This window comes from Mus pahari, chromosome 22, assembly GCF_900095145.1.
Source record: "Mus pahari chromosome 22, PAHARI_EIJ_v1.1, whole genome shotgun sequence".
In the NCBI taxonomy this organism is placed as follows: domain Eukaryota; kingdom Metazoa; phylum Chordata; class Mammalia; order Rodentia; family Muridae; genus Mus; species Mus pahari.
The window spans coordinates 4364167-4380962 of NC_034611.1; the positions used below are offsets into that span (position 1 = coordinate 4364167).

General features: G+C 43.5%; 1 protein-coding gene and 1 pseudogene across 2 annotated transcripts in view; one reads left to right on the forward strand and one right to left on the reverse strand.

Annotated features, from left to right (window-relative positions):
• Ncoa2 (nuclear receptor coactivator 2) overlaps nt 1-16796 on the forward strand; it is a 240816-nt gene that overhangs the window by 52748 nt on the left and 171272 nt on the right. The gene's annotated exons all lie outside the window — the stretch shown is intronic.
• Nucleotides 2678-2871, reverse strand: LOC110338923 (annotated as a pseudogene).

Here is a 16796-nt window from a genome sequence, read left to right on the forward strand (position 1 = left end):
GTATATTCATTAAAAAGGCCATGGTGCTAGTTGAGTAGCCTAGCACCCATACTTACGAGAACAGCCCCAGTGAGTTCCAAGTCCCACAGTCACCTGAGGTAGGTTTGGGGAAGCTCAGTATCTTGAAGAATCTCCTCTTTCCTTTTCACTCTTCTTAACCGTGATGTGGACGGAGAGTTTCAGGTTGGATTGAAATAACTAAAGGAAGGCAGCAGCTTCCTTCCGCTCGTGCACGGCTCATGTGCTGAGTGTGCTCAGGACTGATGCTGGAGGCTTTTGTGCCACCTCGGAAACTGGGGTGGTTTTAGAACAGGCCGTCTATTAGCAAGCTTTAATATTTGGAGAAGGATGCTAAATAACACAGAATAAAACTTTAGGGAAAGGCATAAGTAGGTATTTTCCACCAATTTCATTAATAAAAACATACATTTTATAGAAATATTTGAGTATCTTCAGTTCTTGTGGTTTTGCATCTTGCAAGTTATTCCCAGTGCCCAGATTCATAGCTATAGGTGCTTAGTAATGTATAGACAGTCATTCTTGGAGTAATTCAAACTTCCTTGACTATCTGGGGGTACCAGTTGTTTACTTTTGCTGGGTGCTTGCAGTGAGACAGTATACAAGTAAATAGTTAATGATCGAGGTGCTAGCTCATGTAATTTGTCCGGTGATGTCATTTATATTTTGTCTGTGATAAACATCATCTTTTGAATCCACATTATTCCCAAGGAGACATAAATTCTGAAAGATGAGTTACAGCTACCTAGGGTGTGTGTATATGAAGCTACAAAGGTTGGAGAGTATGTTGACTTGTAGCCTATGAAGAATTGTTTTTTAAAACCCAAATAGCATAAAATGTCTTCTGGTACCTAGCAGTATCTAGTGCCTTCAGAAATGTCTACTGTTGTCAGGGGGTTACACGTGAGAATGGGTTGTCAGAGGACGACCAAGCAACACTGTGCAAAGAGGCTGGGTTAGTTTACATTTCCTTCAGCATCTTAAACTAGAAGTGTCTTAACATTATTGGTCTTATTTGAATTGGACAAATGTTAGGAAGAACTAAAAATCTTCTTATGCTTTAAACTGAGGAAAATAATTCGTTTGATTATTTCAAATTTTATAAAAGTTAAAAAAATTATCCCGGAAAGTCCTTTACACTCAGAAGAAAGTGAGGTTAAAGCGTGTTGTGTTAAAGGTCTTGTGTGATAGAGTACAAAATGCATGTATGGACAACACACTTTTTAAAAAATCTGTATGAATTCCTTTACAATTTGGTTTCCTTGTAAAGAGCAATCTGATCTGAACACAATATCACTTTGTTCACACTCAGAGGTGCTCCCCTTCGCTGTGGGCTGAACACAGGGTCGCTTTGTTCACACTCAGGGGTGCTCCCCTTCGCTGTGGGCTGAACACAGGGTCACTTTGTTCACACTCAGAGGTGCTCCCCTTCGCTGTGGGCTGAACACAGGGTCACTTTGTTCACACTCAGAGGTGCTCCCCTTCGCTGTGGGCTGAACACAGGGTCACTTTGTTCACACTCAGAGGTGCTCCCCTTCATTGTGGGTTGTTTTACATCTTTGAAGACACAAGGGATGGGAAGAGTATTGACTACCCGGCTCACATTTATAGTGTACATTTTTTTTTTTTCGAGACAGGCTTTCTCTGTGTAGTCCTGGCTGTTCTGGAACTCACTCTGTAGACCAGGCTGGCCTCGAACTCAGAAATCCACCTGCCTCTGCCTCCCAAGTGCTGGGATTAAAGACGTGCGCAACCATGCCCAGCTATAGTGTACATTTTCTATAAGAAGTCATTCACACATTTGAAAACAGCAGGAAGAATTCAGAGCTTCTGCACACTGACTGCACTCACAAATTTTGCTATCATCGGAATAATACTACATTCGAAACATGAACAAATGCAAACAGAAAAAATTTTCTACTTCCCTTTTCAGCAGTTTGAATTGGTAAATGTCCCCAATAATGTTGGGGAACTAGTTATTTATGAACTTATAGCACATTTAGAATGTCTACTCAAAGTGGGGTGTACTGCATATCCTCTGATTGTTTTGGAAAAGAGAAAGGGATGATGCTTCTTTCAGAATCCCCAAGCTCACATTGCTCGTCTCCATAGTAACCTATGCCATCCATATCACAAGAAGAATAACAAGTGAAAAGGTTCCACATTGCATTCACACAGTTGACTTTTTTACCTCATAGACATGTGGTACAGGGATTAAAATTTCTCCAGAAAACCATTCTTGAATCTTATAAACTGTCCATCTCTCTAAATTTATTAATGTTATTACAAGTATATCATTGAGCACATACTTACTATGTATTTTTGCTTATTACAAGTTTGGGGCATACACTTATCACCTAATCAATAGCTAAGCGGTATGAGACTGAAGACACTTGCTCTTCTACAGGGTGGCTCTACTGGGCTTGATTTAAACAGTGACATAATCTGTTAAGCCATTCTTTTTTGTGTCTTTGAACGTAATGGAATGCTTTGCAAACAATAATTACATATCTGCCATAGACATGCATGGTTTTGTGAAGTTTAGTAATCATCCATAATTGAAAGCAGTGCTTAGTGTACGCAATTGATTTTCTTTACAACTTGTAGCACATACTCAACTTTCTTCATAGGCATTTTCTCATCAGCTTGCACAGGAAACTTACCTTCCATGACGTCTAGAACTTTGAAAATGGTCTTCAATAGTATGTTCTTCCTAGATGTAGCCTATAGCTGTGAGATTCCTGTAGGTCTCCAGCATCACACCGTTGTAGAGACTCTTCTGAGAAGGATCCAGCAAAGCCCACCTTCCCGAGTGAAGTTCACATGCACGCCATCATAGGTCACTCTATCCATGTCTGGAGGTCTGAGCTTGACGAGCTCCCCTCACAGAACCCAGCAGGGTCCCGCAGAACATAGCTCACAGGAACACTCATGCCTGCCCAGTTACAGAAAGGAACTTCCAGGCTTGACGCAGAAGAACTGCCGCCAACACACTCTTAATTGAGGCGTTCCAGGTGCTGGGTACGTACGTAGGGCTAAGGTCCACTGCTTACCCCGTAACTACATCTCCTGGGCAAAGTCAGACAGATTATCCCTTGCATGTCATTGAATAGAAGGTTACTAATTAATAAATGGAAGTGTGAGGCCGGCAAATGTGCAAGTACTTAAATAGAAATCTTTTTTTGGGTTGTATCTGTTTTCTTTGTACCACAAAGGTCATTAGTAGTTCTCAGAGAACTACTAATATATAACTACTAACATTTTGTGTTATAAGAGTATATATCAAGGAATATGACAGTTAAGAATTGTCTGAGATTGGAGTGTAGCTCAGGTTAGAGAGCTCTACCTATCGTACAGAGGCCATGAATCCTAACTGCAGCCCCAGAAACAGGGCAGAAGAACCCTGAGACCCCAGCATCATGAAATGCATTGATATTTTGTCCATCCTGGAGCTTAAGTTACCCCTCCCTCAGTTCTTTTCCTCCCCCTTCCTCCCTCCCTCCCTTTTGGTTTGTCGACGGTTCTCTCTGTGTAGCTGTGGTCATCTGCGACTCGGTGTGGAAGCCAGGCTGGCCTCAAACTCAGAGGTCTGTCTGCCCGGCACCACCACAGTTGCCTAATATTTCCTTTGTAAAAAACTGCAGTGCTCATCCCAACCAGACAGTGCCACCGTTGCTGCTACTGGTCCTTGGCTGAGAGTCTAGCAGCAGTATTGGGACTTGGATGTGGCTCTTGGTGTCTTTCTTTAGCACATAAAGGCCAGGTACCACACTTGCTAGCTAGCATCACCGGCAAGTGGAGGCCTACCTTTAGTCTCTTAGTCGGTTCCTTGCAGTGGGAACCCTGACTACTTTGTTGCCTATTTAGAAAGATTGCTCTGGGCAAGTGGATTTCACTTTTTTTTTTGTGACTCTGACCTCTTCCTCTCAAGGTTTCACTGACCAGAACTGGGCTGAGAGGCACACGTTGCCAGTGACTTTACAGTGGTGTTCTTCTGGCCACAAGTCAGCCAGTGTGGTTGTGGCAGCTTCTGAGAGCTGACCCTGATTAGTTTCCAGAAAGACCCTGACTATCCTCATCCTAAACTAGAGGCTGTCCTGTGTGCAGGGTAAGGATCTTCACCTTCTGGCAGGAGCTCAGCAGAGAGAATGAACGCCCTAGCATGAAGGACAGTGTCTCCAAAGGCCCAGGCACTGATGGCTTGGTCTTCCCTTCAGTGCTCTTGTGAGGCGGTGGAGGGACTGGGTGGTTCAAGAAAACATCATGGTCACTTGAGGGTGGGTGTAGTGCTTTGCCTGTGCGCCCCTCGATTGCCTCAATGTCTTAGCTGTGAAGTAAGCAACTTTGTACCACACACATATACACACACAAAATAAAACATCTAAAAAGGGTGCCTAGTCAACTATGTAGAGAGAGGGACAGAGTAGAATGCTGGCAGCCAGGGTTTGGAAGGGACCTGAGTTGTTCAGTACCCAGTTTCAGTTTTGCAAGATGAAAACTTGAATTGTCAGATACACTACAGTGGTTGAGAGCAGCTAGCTGGGTTGTGCTTCCTAGGCTCCATTATGGTACCCAGTGCATGTATTCATATCTGTTTAGGAAGGGCTTAGGGTGCATGCTAAGAGAAGTGAGGGGCAGAGACCATAGTGACAGGGACAGTGTCCATATGTCCCAGTGTACATATGGAAGCTTGTGGGTTGCTGAAGCAGAGATGGCTGACATAGCTCCACCTTCCATGACATGCTGCCAGTCAGCTTTCCCTCTATGTCCGATCTGGTCAGCAAGAACATCTGTTTGGTAGCCTCTCCTGAGGACGGAACCCGTGAACCCGTCTTCAACGAGAGCACGGCCGTGAAGAGCTAAGATTGATGCCCAGTTTTGGCTTTTCATCCTGAGTATCCTGTATCTGACGTGCTTTGGCTTCGAACTGGGTTGGATTCTGGAATACTTGTACAGACATGGAATTCATGTATGTTTTATATGCTTATATACATGGCCTGATGGTGATTTTTGTCCAATGTTGAAAATAATTTTTTGTGCATGAATTGTATTTTATTTTTTGGGATAAGGTCTCACCGGCAGGCCTAGAACTTGATATTTAAACCAGGTAGGCCTTCATCTCACCGAGATCTTCCTGACTCAGCCTTGCAAGTTTGCTTGGAATGAAGTGAAGTTTTGTGGTGTGAAATTTTCTACTTGGGATCTCAAATACAGGTTTTGGTCTACGCCAGACCTTAAAGTTTCAAGTTAAGATAGTCACAGTGTGGAGTTGGATAGAGAGGATGTTTAGAACTGATGTTTTAATCTATCTGAAAAAGGAAATGAGCTTATGTAAGTCAATATAAAGGTACACACTGTCCTAAGAAGCAAGAAGTGAAAAACAAAACAAACAAAAACAAAAACAGCCTTACCATCAAGAGCCACCAAAAGTTAGTGCATCAGATATGACAGTTGGGTTGTGAACCGTCTTTCCAGGCAGGATTGGGTATGATATGGACTACTTTCATATTTGATGACTAGCAGTGGACAGTACAGATTATGTAGCTTGGAAGCTACTGGACAGACCAGGGATCACACATGAGATGGGGTGCAGGGGGGACAGGAACAGTTAGCAGGTACGCTCTGTGTACAGAGCACTTCCCAAGGCTGTGACCTACCCATGTCCCTCTACACCTTCAGGCAAGCTGGAACACCTCTGCTAGAGCACAACGTGGCTCTGTGGTGAGGAGGTGGAAGTGGCAAGCTCTGGATGGTGATCGATCACCAGCATGGCCGGCCTGGCTCTGTTATGAGACCACAGAGATGCCAGGCCTTTCCTTTCCAGCTTCCATGCCTCTGCATACAGGTGTGCACTACACACTCGGAAGTTTAGAGTATGTAAGCTGTTTTTATAAACTGTCATCTGTAGTTGCCCAGCAGTTTCTGGAGGAGGCTGAAATACAGCAAGTCAGTACAGCGATGCTGAGCCGGGCAGCAGTAGCTGTTACAGAGGAAAAGGCCCACGGCCAACATTGCTCAGGGCTCCATTCTGGAGTGTCAGAGTGGAAAGAGCCTGCAGCTGAGGCTGAGACTCAAGCTGCCATGTGCTGTCCCCATGTCCCAGCACCCCATAAGGTGCATCAGTAGATGTGTGAGCATTTCACATTATTCTGGACTTGATTGAGTTCTGATTTTAGTTAATTCATTCTGCAAATATAAAGTCCTTTAAATATGGCATGTAAGCACCTGTACAAAGCATTGTCCAGCCATCACTTTGTGAAATGATGCTGCTAGATCTGGGTGAGTTGGGGGTAGGGTGAAGTGGGGTTTAGAGCGGAAACAGGGTTGGTTCTCTGCTCTGGGCCAACAGAGGGTCTTAGACCAGTTACTGAGCTAAGTTCTTTGTGAAGTGAGGCATTTAGCTCACACAAGCATTCTGACGACTTAGGCTAATGATTAAGGCACAGGCACTGTTCTTTGTGGTAAAAAGAATGTGTTTTTCACCTCCACCGTGTGAAGCCTCAGGCGTATGAAACAGCTCCCTCCACGGTTGAAGAAAGCATGTGGCCTGCTGAACTACGGGCTCCTGGAGTTTGAGCTTTCAAGATTAAATAGGCTCTGAGCCATCAATGAAGACAGTACAGGTGCAGCCACTTGGAGCTATTTCTAAGGGCACACTTTGATTTGATATACATATTATATGGCAAATATGCTTAAATAGTGACATGCCTTGTGCACTCGTTCACTTACACAGTGTTCACCTCACCAGCTACAGAATTTGTGTCTCAAATAGTCACGGGGGTTTTGGCAGACTTTGTCAACGTCCACAGAGGAGGACCCACCTTCATGGAGTTAGGAGTTGCTTGGGAAGAAGTTTCCTTAAGACCGATATTGTACATAGGCTTAGGAATACTTGCATCCTGTAATGTAATGTCCTGACTAGTCAAATGTTGGTTTTCTTTTAGTTATTAAGCATAGTTTGAAACCTGCTTGTACTATAGCCATTTGAATTCACAGTGGACAGAACTTGGCACAGATGCCCTGAAAACACAGTGTAGTTGTCTTGCTGAAAACTTGGACCCTTAAAACTTCCTAGACATTGAACCATTTTGAATCATGAGCACTCTGCCCTGCTTTTGCTCTAAGCAATTGTGTTGGCTTCTCCCCAGCCTCTGTAATTGCAGTTCTTGTGGATGGCTGCTTCTGTTTGGGCAAAGCAGTGGGTTTACAGGTCCTCACTGAGTCCCCACTTTTCCTAAGTGAGCTCTTTGAAATCTTAAAGGAGATCAGGAGACATTCCTTTTTCATTTAAAAAAAAAAAAAAAATGGAGCTAGAGCAATGGCTCAGTGGTTAGAGCCCTCACCGCTCTCCCTGAGGACCATGCTTGAATCCTAGCACCGTGGCAGGGGACTCATAAGTGCCTGTTGTCACTTCAGTTCGGGGAATTTGATGCCCTCTCTTGGACTTCATGGGCACCCGCATTCATGTGCTCATTCCCCCCAAACTCCCTGTCATTAAAAAGAATAAATTATCTTTAAAAAAAAAAAAAAAGAACCTAAAGGAGAGTTGCCCTTGAGGGGCTTGTAGCCTGTTGTGTGTCTCGAGAGCCATGGCTTGCAGCCTGTTGTGTGTCTCGAGAGCCATGGCTTGCAGCCTGTTGTGTGTCTCGAGAGCCATGGCTTGTAGTCTGTTGTGTGTTTCAAGAGCCATGGCTTGCAGCCTGTTGTGTGTCTCGAGAGCCATGCTGTTTGAACCATGGTTGACCCTGTCTGTGAGAATCTCAACACCTTGACCAGGACTCAGAGTCCATCACAAGGCTTTTATTTTGTTCACAATATTTGGTTGCCACTTTACTAATGAGAGTATTGCATTTGAAAGTAAAGTTTAAGTCATGCACAGTCCTGGAAGCTGAGGGCCAGAAGGAGAGAATTCCTCAGAAAGACTGAACCGAAAGCAAAATCCAGGCAGCACAGGCAGTGCTGAGCTGGGGCTTCAGGGGCACGTGGCCACGGCTGAGTCTACTGTGCTTCTTCCAGGCAGTGCAGCTCGGGGCCTTAAGTATAGCTCTGAATGGTTGGCGCAGAGTGCCACAAACAAGGGCGAGGGCTTCATCACCTCGGCTGGGCTGCTCTCAGCTGGGAGTTCTGTAAGCCGTAGACAAGTGTGAAAAGGAAACTGCCTTGCATAACTTATGAGCTGGAGTTGTGCTAACCAGATTTACAAATGACTCTGACTTCGTTTTTGTAAGATTTGTATTCTATCAGGACCCAGATTTTTGCTTTTGGATGAGTTAGGATGTAAAAGTGGGTGTGAGGACAGAGGCTAGGAAGTCCTGTCCTGGTCCTTTGTGAGCTTGCTCTGTTGTCTAGGGGGCTTCTCAACTTCTATCGCTCAGTCAGGTTAGAGGGCTGCTTCTCTGTATTTTTCTTGTTCTCTTAAGAGAGATCTCAGTAGTTTTAGTTTGAACTATTATCTAAAGATTCATAAACAGCATTTGTAGAGAACACGTAGTTGAAATTGTGAACCTAGACTTTGCTTTCTGTAGCTGAAAGCTTTCCAGTGTGGGCATCCCTATAAACCCCTGTTTATCTTAAAACTTCTGTGCTGTGCTGAGGGTCCTCATGCCAGAGAACCTTTCAAACAAAGTCACTAATCAAGAGTAGAGATAGAGAAAAACTACTGTATTATTTTCTCATTACATGGCCCAGACTGGCCTGGAGCTTGTGATCCTCCTGCCTCAGTCTCTGGAGTATTGGCATTCACAGATGTCACAGGTCACAGCAGCTGCTAGCCTTTTATCTGTTCTGCACAGCTGTCTTTTCTGAGTAACTGGAGATAACCTCCCTCTTCTGAGTTAGAGTTGGTTTTAAAAGCACTTCAAAGGTAAGGTTTTTCCTAAATGTGTTGTGTTCAAGCCTTTTAAGATTACACAAGGTGACTTTTTTTTTTCTTGTGACGTGAGGAAACACACCTATGGCTTTTGTTGCTGTGTTGAGCATTTTGCTCTGAGACATCAGACTTGTCCAAAGCTTGTGTTTCTGTTCTGATTTTTGCTCATGGTTGTCAGCTGTTGCTTCTTACTGCTGGCATTCAGATGTCCCGTCTCCACACTCCTTGTGTGGTGCAGTAAGACCCTAGGTAAGAACACACACACACTTGTGTGGTTTACAGTCTCACTGTCAGCTCTGTCTCCAAAGTGCCGTGCAGAGGAAGAGAGGCAGGCATAGCTGCCGCATTATCCTGCTGAAGTCGGAAAGTCAGCGAGCGACGGTGGATGCCATGGAGATGAGTATTCCCGTAGTTAGGAGTACATCTGGAGTAAGTGGACAGTGCTGCCCGTGTACACTTGGGGCGTGACCGATGGTCAAAACTCCCTCTTCTCCCTCCCAAAGACAATTGCCATCTCGACATTCTTCTCTATAGATATGTCTCTCTCCCCCAAGGATGACTTTTTTTAATCAGGCTTTTAACGTCATAAAAATAGAAGCATGGGGAGGGGGACACTGTTTGTGTCCAGCTGCTTTTCAGACCATTAAATCTGTGAGATCCATCTATGTTTGGCTTATAGTGCCTTCACTGATGTGGACTGAATTATTAATATTTGTATGAATATTTGGGGCTCATCAGTTTTGCCTGTTAGGGATGAACTTACTGTGAAGATTACTATATATGTTGTTAGAGGATGTGACTCCTAAATTATTTATTCTTAGAAATACTGTATATTGAACTATATAGTAAGTGTAATCCAGGTATTAGTCACTTTTCTTTTGCTGTAATAAAGGCAGTGTGTATCTTGAGTTTCCGGAATAATGGAGAAGATAGGGGGCAGGAGATGGAGGCAGAAGGAGATGCGTGTGCTTTCCCTAGGCCTCTTTTTATATAGACTAAGATCCCAACCTAAGGAATGGAACTACCTACAGTGGGTGGCTGCTTTCTCACCTCAATTAACCTAATCATGATAACTCCCATAGGCAGGTCTCCTAGGTGATTCAAAAGCTCATCTAGTTGACAATTGAGATGTACCCCAGCTAGCTTTCTGTAGCTACAGGTTCTGCCCGATGCTTTGAAAGAATGTGAAGCAAAAAGTGCCCTATTGCTGAATATGTGCGAGTTTACCATGCAGACACAGCATTTATGCCGTGGTAAGCATTGTGAGTGATCTAGAGATGCCTTTGCATATGCAGAAGGAGTTGGGGGTATGCAAACAGTAGTTGGCTTTGTAGAAGAACCTGAACTGCTACAGCATTTTGCGTGCACAGGAGTCCTGAAACCTACCCCTTTCTACATTCAGGGACAACTTTTTTACCAGTTTAACCGTGGTGACACTTGTCTTATCAGCAGTGCAAGAGGGTTCTGGGAGATACATCACTTCCTGACTAATGCCAGGGTTATTTTCCCTGTTCTTTACATTTTAATTCATTAGCAAGAAATTTAGTTTGATACAGGGGAAATGCAAATTATAAGCTATATTTCAAAATAAAAATATTTAATGTGCAATTCTCATGCATAGGGATTAATAGTTCTACATTATATATTGATGATTCTTTTCCTCCCAGTATGTTTCCATTGTTTTGTTTTGGAGTGTATTGTAGTAGATATGTTCAGTGTGTGTGCAAGCGTGTATGTGGGCCAGAGTAATCTTCTATCACCTCTCTCCCTTGGCTCTTGAGATGGACTCTCTTACTGAACTTGGAGCTCAGTAATTCATCTAGTTAGCTGACCAGTGGGGTCAGCTCCAGGATCTGCAGCCATGATTTTTACACAGGGATTCAAGCTCAGGTCCCTGTACTTGTGTGGTGTGCATTAACTGCTTTATGTAGCCCGACCCTAGTCTCCCAGTCCCTACTTTTTTTTTATAAGGCAGCTTTGATTTCTTACTTGAGCACTGATATTAACACAGTTCTGTGGGAGTAGAAACCGTCTCTCAGTAGTCTAGAAATCTGTTTAGTTCAGATTGTGGGATGGGGCTGGGCCGAGGCGAGGAGCAGCCCCCAGCCTGGCCACAAGCTCACCATGTAAGGGGCTTGGCCTCCGTCTCCCACAGGCTGGGCTTACAGGTATGCTACCAGGAATAGCTATTCTAGAATTTCAGTTACAGAAATTAAATGGTGAGACTATACACACACATTCTCACTCCTCTGCAGCAGCAGATCTCATGGAACTTGGAGCCTTGCACACTTAAGTTCTTTCCACCACAATAAAAATCTTTATCTGTGTGAACAAATTCGAAAGATCCAAAGAAGGTGTTGGTATGGTTGTGAGCTAGCTGCCATGTAGGAATTCAAACCCAGGTCTCCTGCAAGAGCAGCCTCTGATCTTAACCAGTGAGACGTTTCTAAGGAGTTGAGTTTGAACAGTACATACAAAGATGGCTTGGAGGGACTAGAAAAAGTTATATTCGAGAATGTCACAAATTATAGCCAAAGATGTAAAATTGTCTTTTAAAAGAACACAGTAAGGAACTTTACAGCTGGAAATGAAACGTGGGTTTGTTTTCTGGGTTTTTTTGTTTTGTTTTTGTTTTCCACAGAAGTCTAGCAGTTACAACATTTGGGTCTCTTATCATCTTTGTTAAATAGCTTACTCGTTCAAGCTTGGTCAAATTGATTAGTTCTTATTGTCCCAACACAAGCTCCGCATGTTCCACTTTTCTGTTTCTTAGGTATGCTAATTAGTCAGGCGGTCTCATCTGAAACTAGGAAGGTGTGATCCTGCTAGGTTGTACAACTTGCCGTACCTGTTTTACAGTGTTTTTGTTTTGCTCCGACTAGATGAAAGGTTTAAGTGTGGCCACACTGGTACTGCATTCCTGGTGATCTTGGAGGGTTAATGACAATCTTTGTCATAGAAATCAGGAAATGTGGGTTGAGTCTCTGGGATGCACAAGGCTAGTTCATTAGCATGCTCCTTCCCGAGGACTGGGGATTGTTGGAGGTATCTGGTGGTAGGTAGGTCATGCGGCTTCAGAGAACTTTCATCTGTCTGTCATTGGCTGTCATTTGCCATCTGTCCATTTATCCTTCTATCTTTCCATCTATCCATCCAGCCTGACTTTCTATATTCATCTTGTTTTTAAAAAACTCTGTTAATGTATCAGTGATTGGTTAAATTACTCACTGGGTGGTTGCTCTCTCTAGCAAGACCCAGCTGGGAAACCAGGTAGGTTTTGTGCCACAGTCAGGCTTGTTTTCTCTGTGTTGTTGGCTTGGTTTTGAGGACAAGCACGGTGAGAGATCATCGCTGCTGCTGAACCGGTTGCCTTTTAGCTGAGTAAACTATCAGTCTGTGCTGTGGTCTATGCCTCAGTTGTTTTCCTTTTTCTTTAGGATAGATGGAAGAGCTGCTTAAAATAGGTATCCGTGAGACACTAGCAGAGGAAGCTGGTTTATACTTAGCAAGCCCTCAGGTACCACTGAACAACTTGGTACTGGATTCTGGTCACTATGATTTCTGTAAAAATGCCTGGGCTTGTTTTGACTGTGCCAGTGTAGGTGAGTATTTAGGAGAGTGACACACTGCTATTTTCTTTTTTGTTACAAGGTTTACTTTACTTATTTCAGATAGATTCCTTAATAATACCACGATTCAAATGTAACTAAATACAAAGCAGGGTGGTTCATTTGAATATTGTTCATGTGCAAGTGCTGCAGATGCAAGCAGAGTGGACTTAGTTCCCTGGAGCAGATTCAAAGACTGTATGCCACCGTGTAACAGGAATGGAAAACTTTGAAATTCAACAAGGACATCAGCAAAGGCATTGGAGTGGGTTAGTGCTGTTGAGTTACTGATTGTCCCATCTTGAGCCTTAGTGAAACCTGGAGAGTAAGTTATTTATTAGAACCCCGAGGATGTGCTGAGCTGATAATGCACTGGGGTCTTTTCTTTTAAGGGTATCTCTGGTTGTGAGACTGTTGACAGTCTCCAGAGTCCAGGCTTCGAAGGTTAAATAGTGAATGACTTTTCATCCACCTCTGCATTTAGAGCATCGTGAGGGTGGGAGAGGAGCTGAGAGGCCCAGCCAGCATGTTCAGGATTGACTGTGTACCTCCTTCCCAAGTAGTGAGCTTTGCTGGTGTTTCTACATGTTCAGTCTGAGGGTTTGAGGCTGTGATCAGCCATCTTCATGATTCTTTATACATAAGTAACATAAAAATTAAAATATTAAATATGAACATGTTTATATTAAATAGCTAAATAAATAACTAGATAACAAGTTAGCTAGGCGTGACTGTGTGTGTCTTGAATTCCAAATCATGGGAGGGGAGGCAGGCTGGTATCTGAGGTCCATGCCAGCTAAGGGTACACGAGACCCTGCCTCAAATAAGAATACGTAATTACATTAGAAGATTTAAAACTTGTCAATTTTCCTCCTGTAGAGTTGCCTGTTTAATGAATGAATTATCCTGCAACTTAAGTTTATGTATAAGTCTGAGAATTAAAACCCCAGGGTTTGTCCTTGGCTTCATTTGTATTGATTCATTTTTGTGATCTTGTTTTGAACTAACAGCAGGGAAGTGGCTGTGTCATTTCACATGTATGTGGGAAACTGTAAATAGGAATGGGGACATGTTTTCTGCATCCAGGTTTATTCAAAGACTCAGTTCATGTCATATTATCTAGCTACCCTGAAAAGAATATGTGGAGCCCTAGCTTGGCAGCAGGAAGAAGTGAAGTGTTGCTCAGAACTTGGAGTTTCGGTGGAAGTCTGTTAAAACCCCAGCTGGGTGTTCGGCTTGTCTTGCCAGTTGCTGGGAGGTGGGGAGTAGCCGGGGCTGGCTTCCTGGTGGCTCCATCTGAACTCACGGTTGCTAGAATGGTCAACTGCTTATGGTGATGGTTTTGGGCTCAGTTTATGAGCCCATGAGGCAGTAGTGTCTGAGCTTTGGCCAGAAAGATCAGAATGCCAGACCACATCAGTGGGCTACCTGTATCATCTGTTGATGGTCAGAGACCATTCTAGAGTATAGGTCTAGAATGGGGTCTTCTTAAATTAGCAGCTAACATACTATTTTCTGTTAAATTATTAAATGATTGATAAAGGGGTGACTGCATTAAGGGTGTCATCAAAACAAAACCTTTAGAAACCACTCTCGTGTAAATTAATTTTATTTTTCTGAAAAATGATTGGTTTTGTAATCGAAATCTTTACAATTCGTCTCTCTTGGCTCAGTAATGCTTTGTGCAGACTTTGCCCACATATGATGGAGGCATTTGGTTCTGTAAAATGGAAGCACTATTTAGATGAGCGGTGCCATGGACAGCAGTGGCAAGAGCAGAGCTGGGGGAAGCAGCAAATGGTAAGTGTTTTGTCGATTTATGCCCAGCTAAATCTACTAAAGGAACCACAAAACATCTGACAGAGCCAGTGAACAAGATATTATTTAAAATATTGGCAGAGTTTCCTTCATGGTGGGGAACAGTGGGCATTCTCCCTTTCTCCATTTTCTGTAATGACTGCTTACTTATTTTATAATCTTTCAAGTTTAAAGGGAACAGGGTGCCCTAAGGGGGACCCGGCCAGATCAGCAGGCCGCAGGAAATGGGGTCGCTGAAGCAGGTTCCAGGGATAGCGGGGTGGTTTGCAGATGAGTAAGAAAGTGGGTTAATTTTAACCTGAAGAAGTTGTTGGTTTCTAAAGAACATCCTTTGTGGGAAAGGAAACCATTAACACATTTCTATACCTCTGGCTTGATGAATTCATAGAGAGAGTGGGTGAATGAATGACTGATGCATGAAGATCAAGTTGGCTATATCCACTTGGCAGCAATAGCATTTTTTTTTTTCAAGACAGGGTTTCTCTGTATAGCCCTGGCTGTCCTTGAACTCACTTTGTAGACCAGGCTGGCCTCGAACTCAGAAATCTGCCTGCCTCTGCCTCCCAAGTGCTAGAGCTACAGACAGCAGACATGTTTGAGGTGTAATGGTGACCAGCTTGAAATGTGGTATCCTGAGAATATGTGTCCTTGACGTATGTGTGCCAGGGACAGCAGAGGTTGGGATGGAGCCAGTCTGGGTGGCTTAGATGAGGCTAGGGCGCAGAACTCAACCTTCCCCTCTGGAGATCAGGATTGCCTTGGACATCGTGAGCCAGTTCACTGTATAGTATAGAATGATTGTATTTATACATGCTTATTATTTTTAAGTATTGAACTCTTTTAGAGGCTTACTTTATTTTTTAAAAAAAATTTATTTATTTTACAACCTCCTCCTACCAAGCTAAATTCATGCTGTCCTGTTGCGTGGCAAAATTTCAAAAAGTAGTTGGGTCACAGTATTTGAGTGGGCTGGTGTTAGAGCTATAGCTTTGGCAATGTGGCACACTTGTTCTTTGTAGGAACAGCGCCACCAGCAGCAGCAGCAGCAGCACAGGATGAACAGTGAGAACCTAATGCAGTCAGCACTTATTCACAAACTCATGGTACCGTCCACACGAGTCTTTCCTGCTGTGTATTAGTAACCTTGTTGAAGTTGGCTGTTTTTGTTATTTTCCTACCCCTGATAATGTTGCTTTTTAACTGAGAAAATTATGTCATGCAGCACTGATGTGAGTTCTGAAAGTTGCTGCACGTGCTATCTAAATGTAGTTTGTATTTATAGCCATCTCTCTTCTGTGAGTCACTCTTGATAGTCTCCCCTATTTTTAGGTTTTTCCTTTCCGAAGCTTGTGTGCCTGTGACACACCCAACTTGTCCTCTGCCACTGAGCAGCACCCCCAGCCCCACTCTGACTGAAGGAAACTGTTGAAGCTAGTAGCCACTCCTGTTTTCTGCTAACTGGCATACTAAAGGATAGAATGTTTTCTTAACCATTTCCTTTGTGTGCATGTCCTTGAGAGAGTTCAGGATTGTGTCTGATTGTTGGAATGCGCCAGGTTTCCAGTACACACCTCTGAGCTCCATGGACTCTGTTCACTGACTAACTATTGAAGATTGCTGCATGCTCCCGGGCTGTTTGGAGTAGCCTCAGTAGTTTCTGTGTGAGTGTCCTCTGAGTCAGGAGTTGGCAGTCTAGCCTCCACATAATAATGAGATACCTGCGTCAAGGTGGCACCTGCAGAGCCTCCTGCCAGTCTACCTCATGCATAACAAGAGGCCACTTGGACTCTGCCAACCCCAGAATTCAACCCTAGTATCTATCATCTTTATTTTTCTTTTTTTTTTTTTTCTTTTTCTTTTGCTCCTAGGGGTTAAACCCAGGGACTCCCAACATGCTATGCACATGCTCTGCCCCCTAGTCATATCTCAGTCCCTACAGACATTTAAAAAAATTAATTCTGTGAAATATCTCTGAAGGTCCTGGGTTTTTGGGGGGTTTATTTAAGTAGCAGTAACTATAGCGATTATTGTAACTGGTATCCTTACTCATCACACCCCCTCTATGACCTCTGTGGATGTTTCCTTATTTGCATTTTTAACAACTCAGGTTACAGATGAAGTAACTCAGGCCATGGGAGATGAGCTGGCTTATGTGGGGCAGGTAGCAGATGTCACATTCGGAGCTGTGGTTTGTCAGGTCCCAAAACTTGTGAATTTTAAGTATGTTCAGGGGTGAGGGTTCTGGAAGAACTGTACTAAGAGCACATGTTGCTGTTACCCATTAACATACTAAATACTAGCAAATAACCCACATTGTTCTTACAGCTACTTATAACATGCAGTAGTTGGTATTTTACATAGAAATCTAAGGTTCCCTTACCTAGGCAAACCCTGCTATCTATTTTTTGTTTGTCTTCAGTTTTTCGAGACAGGGTTTCGCCCGGGCTGTCCTGGAACTCATTCTGTAGACCAGGGCGGCCTTG